This window comes from Bubalus kerabau, chromosome 20, assembly GCF_029407905.1.
Source record: "Bubalus kerabau isolate K-KA32 ecotype Philippines breed swamp buffalo chromosome 20, PCC_UOA_SB_1v2, whole genome shotgun sequence".
NCBI classification, from domain to species: Eukaryota; Metazoa; Chordata; class Mammalia; order Artiodactyla; family Bovidae; genus Bubalus; species Bubalus kerabau.
Window position 1 is genome coordinate 53,380,622 of NC_073643.1, and position 5,437 is coordinate 53,386,058.

General features: G+C 52.5%; 1 pseudogene; it reads right to left on the bottom strand.

The window, feature by feature from the left end:
- Window positions 1-2,190: 2,190 nt before the first annotated feature.
- Window positions 2,191-5,222, bottom strand: LOC129635066 (cathelicidin-4-like; annotated as a pseudogene).
- Between the last annotated feature and the right edge of the window lie 215 nt (window positions 5,223-5,437).

Genomic DNA, 5,437 nt, shown 5'->3' on the forward strand with positions numbered 1-5,437 from the left:
TTTACTTTATAAAAGGGAGCAATTTCACATTGATGCTCCAGGGATTCCGTTTTGTGGAATGCCCTCATGTTTCAAGCAACTTCACTCAGCGAAAAAGCCTCTAGGTATTGTTATTGTTCAGTCATGCCTGCACTATTGATAACACAAAAGGCAGAGCAATTAGATGGAAACTTTTGGCTTCCCAACCAACAAACATTGCCTACACATAAAAACACTAGACAGGGTTGTCAGTATATTGTGGCAAGTCCCTTCCACTGTATGCTGATATATTATTGAATACAGATGCGTTGATGACAGATGAATTCTGTCTGTAAACCCTACCACAATCACATAAAAGTATTTTAAACAGAAGTACAAATAGTCGGCCGAAAGTGGACATAAAACAGAATCATAAAAAAAATCCAGAGGGGAACTCTCTGGCCGTCCATTGGTTACGACTTGGTGCTCTCAATGCCAGAGTCTCGGGTTCAATCCTTGTTTGGAGAACTAAGATCCTGCAAGCTAGGATCCTAAAAAATAATCTAAAGAAGACAGAAAAGTAAGGGAGAATAAGGTACTATCTGAATGAATAAAAGAGCTTTAAAATGTGAGATTAAACTCCAGATGTGTCGATGATTACGTAATACAATTGGTCCTGTGTTACCCAGGGTTTCTCGTTTCTGTATCTGATGTTTTCACATCTCACTGCTCCACCCAGGGTTAGTAGACGCTCTAACTAACACTCTCTCCCTCAGCCCGCCTCTCACGTGCAAACTGACCAGCACCCCCATCCCACCCTTTCTATCGCTGAGACTCTAAATCTCTGTCCTAGTAACCCCAGGGCCAGGTGCCAACAAATTGGGGAGCCCCCACACCCACACCAGCCCACTGAAATTACTCAAGCTAATCCATCCTCAACCTGGTCAGCCTCACGCTTCCGCCTCACCTATTCCTTCCCTGAGAACATCACACGGACTGTGACTGTCCTCTCCTGTGTGGGCAGCACGACCCGCTCCTGCTCCCCCAGGGACTGTGAGTAACAGACTCACTCTGCACCAGCGATGGGCTCCCCACCTAGGGGAGCTCGGACCACAACGATGGGCTCGGACCACAGGTGAATAAAGCCAAACACTGAGGACATAGAAAATGCTGGGAGACAGAGACACAGGGAGAGTGGGAGAGAGAAGGAGGGAAAGAGAAAGAGAGAAACCAACACTTTAGGCAAAGTGTAGGTGATCCTGAAAATAGAGAATTCGGAAGTTTATGCACTATTTTTGCATGCCTGCCTTGAGCACTGAACTGAGTGTTACTTCTAATCCTACCACTCCAGTCACTGTGCTTTTTCCTGAGTAATTTTCTCCCCACAACACCTTCTTTCCCTCCTGCTGGGCTTGGGTCCCCTCCATTGCAGGAGAACTGACAAATCAAGCTTGTCTTGGAGAGATGCTCAATACCATTCATGAAATACTGTCACTTGTCTTCTCAGGGGTAAGAGGTCAAAAGGTCAAGCAGCAGACTCTCTCCCCAACCACTGTAGAAGGCATTGACAAGTTCTGTCTCCTTCTCAAGGGTTGAGATGGAAAAACTGTTTGCATCCTTTCCTGTCTGCTATCAGAGGTCACATATGCAAGCTGAGTGCCTCCTCCATGCCAAGGGACATCTGGTCCACACTGATATAAAACATGAAAGGGCAAGATAGGCCTGAGGCTACAGGTGGGTTGCCATGGAAGCAGGACGGGCAATCATGGGAAGGAGTTGAAGGCACATGTGACCTGCACAGATGCCGTGTCATCCTGATGAGTGGTCCCCCTCTCCGTTTGGGTGGGAACGTACCAACTGTGATAGGATTGATATGGAGTGTTTGCCAATTTCCATGATGTAAATATTCCTACCAAGGCTGATTTCAAGCTACCAAGAGTATAACAACCAGCTCAAAAATACCCAGACCATTTATCAGTTGGCTCTGGCAAGTCTGTATCTTTGGGCACAGACCCAACAAAACCCCCTCGGTTTCCTCTGTAGAGTTTCTTCCCTCAACTTGGGGTGATGGAGAGTGAGAAGCATGAGGTTCCTCTAAACTGCCTGAAACCAGCCCCTCCAGCTCACCAAGAGAAGACAAACCCAACAGGTAACAAAGTAAATGCTCTGTGAGATCCTGCCCTCTGTCCCTCTTGGGAACAGGTTGGCCAGAACCAGACCTAAGACAAGCATTTAGTAGAAGTCGTTTGTTTGGGAGGTGATTCCAGAAAGCACCGGCTGGAACGTAGAGAGGGGAGACAGGGCAGGACCTGAATCAGAAAAGGAGGTGTCAGTGAACACATCAATGAAGAAGCGGACAAGGGCTCAACCCGGCTGGGGACTTCAGGCAGAGGGATGAAACATCTGCAAGCTGGCCACCCAAGGAGCGGGGAAGAGGAAGTGTTTTTCCATCAAGTCCCCCCAATGGTTAGTTGAAGCTGCTCCCTGGGTTCAAACTCCCCAGTGCTTCCAGTCTGCCCCAGAGCAAAGGTCAGCTGGAGAGTGGGGAGTGGGCAGGACATGGGCAGTGTCTGAAACACACAGGCAAGTAGACATGTGACCTGTGTGTCACTCTGTGCCTCTCACCCTCGTGCGAGCTCTTCACCCTGATGGACAAGATGCTTGTATTTAATGGTGCAAAGTTTAAACCATGTGATCCCTAAACACATGCTTAATCTGGGACCCAGCTGAGGAAACAGTGATATGTCACAATGCCACAGGAAAAACCAGAAGGGGCAGGCTATTTCAGAATTAAGGGCCAGAAGTACGTCCTGGGCGTTGCACCTGCAGGCTCAGCCCTGAGACTAAACCTCGTCTCTGTGAGTGTTTAACAAGGTAGGAAGCCTGGCCCCTCGTGGACTGTCAGCTCCATGAGAGCAGGAGCAGTATTCCCACCAGCTCTGCCCCCATGGCAGGTCTCCTTACGTCCTACTGGGTGTTGCAGGAGGAGGGCAGGGGCGGGTGAAGGGCTCGGGAGGGACCCGAGGGTAGGGATGCAGTTCTGGAGCTCCTGGGGCTGCTGCCTGCCTCGTGCCCTCCTGGAAGGAACAGGGGCCTCATGCTTCTCTGTGTTCACAGGAGTGACCTCACACACAGACATAGATACACACATGCACATAGACACACACCATACACAGACACACACATACACACAAACACACACACACACAAACACATACACACACAAAAAAACCACACACACACAAACACAAACACATACACACATCCCTAACAGGTCGCAGTAAGTTGGAAGAGGGGAGACAATTGAAATTGAAGGCTGAAGGAAGTTGTTTTCACAAGATTTTATTTTTCAGATGCTGACGCAGGGCAAAACTGATCCCAAGAGGTCTTCCTGAGCTTCTGATTCACCAAAAACCCCTATGAGGCAGTTATCTGCATATCGTTCAACTGTGGCCTGGGGAATGGAAATGGAGGTACTATTTCTTGAGCTAACCGTGGAGCAGGGAGATTGGTAGAGGGAACCACTGCCAGGGACTCTCATGGGACTGAATGGTGATGAGCCAAATTTCCTGAAACTCTTAAGCTGTGAACCAATAAAAACAGGTTTCTGGTGAGAACTGGGTGACAGTCAAGACATGGCCCATCCCTTCCCATCTGACATTCCATTTGTGGTGGACTCCAGGAATCTTGGGGTCCCCGTTCACCTCTGGCTATGACCCTTGGCACATGCAATTGAATCCTTACACCCATAAACAGATGAGGAAACTGAGGCCCACAGGAAGCCTGGGCCTTTCCAGGGTCCAAGCCCATCCCAGCAAAGCTGGACGGAACAGAGGCTGAAAGCCCATGAGTCCAGTCAGTACCTGGCATATTCACAACCCCCTGGAGGCTTTGTGAAAATCCAAATGCCTGGGCTCCACCCTAGAGTCTGATTCAGGAGGTCTGAGTGGAGCCAAGAACCTGCCTCTCTGTTAGTTTCCTCTTGGGGGCCCCGTTAGACCACACTGCTCTAAGGTATGCAGAGCCAGGACTGGAGACCTAGGGCTCGGGAAGGCAGGGGCAAGGTCTGCCCTGGACTGGGGAGGGGGTTATTGATCCAAAGCACGTTCCAAACACCACCGCATTGTCAGCTGCACACCACAGAAAGGGCCACTCACCTCAACGGCTTACGAGAATACATCGTTTCAATGGTCCACGGTGACTGTCACCCCATATTCTTTCAGCACCTGGAGAAGGAGGCTCGACGTCAAACTGGAACTCCTGGGCTATAACCTGCCAGCCACGCCCCACCTCACCCCAGGGACGAGAAATTGTCCCCTGAAGTCCCCGGATCAGCTTCCTGGAAAGCATCCTCCTTCACTCCCAGCCCCCAGGCTCACCCCATTCTCCTTGAAGTCACACTGCTCTGCGGGCTGCTGGGTCGTCCTGGGGCACATGGTCTCCTTCACCCTGAAGCTCACAGGCTTTCGAGCTCCCGGGTCCTCCACCTGGTCAAGGATCAAAGTGGGGAGACTGGGCTCGGCTCATGTTTCCTTCTCTGATCTGTCTCCCTGCCCCCAACCCGACGACAGCCTCTCCAGCCCTCTGTGTGTCAGGCCCTGGGCTTGGTGCCGGGAGCACAGGGGAGGGGACAGAGCCCGTGCCTGGCCTCATGGACACACAGAGAGCAGGAGCGACCCTCACAGCAGCGCTGATGGCAGCGCCTCCCCTCAGAGGGGCTGAGGGAGGTCAGGGCCGCCTGCAGGGAGGGCCCTTGTCACTGGAGCCTCCAGGCTGATGGAGCTCCCCCTGGCAGAGAGACACCAAGGTTCAGGGGGACTTTAGCAGAGAAGTCACCTCACAGAGCCTGTGACCGCCCCCCCATCCCTGGAGCTCCCAGAAGTCCAGGGAGCCTGAGCCAGGTGTGCAGGGCGCCTGTTCCCACACCAGAGATGCTAAGGCAGGAAGCCTGGTGCTGGGAGATGACCCAGGTCTGGGAAGGTTTCCTGGAAGAGATGGGAACCCACCTAGAGGGAAAAGTGCCTTCCTGACAGGAGGACCAGCCTGAGCGAAAGGGCGACAGTGTGGCCAAGGCTGGGGGGAGATGGCTCCAGGAGGGGGTAGAGATTAGCTTCTGAGGACCGCTCATTGAGCTGATCCACAGCACGAAGCACGGCCTCCCTGTAGCTGAGGGCCTGGGCGCTGGCTGAGGGCGGCACTAGTCCCAGCAGCAGTAGCCACAGTGACCAGCGCCCCAGGGAGAGGCTGGCCCTCTGGGTCTCCATGGTCCCGAGTCTGCCTCCTCCCAGCCTGAGGGACCCTTCTTTTATGCCCAGGCTGAGCCCTGATGCAAAAGCTCTACCAGGAGTCTTCCTGACCCGCCCCATCCCTGCCCTCCTCCCAGGGTGTGGGCTGGTCTTACCTCAAGCCTTGCTGTTGCCTCATGGGATTTCTGGGCAGTGGGCAGGGAGGCCCATTTGCAAGGTGAAGAAATGGTTTC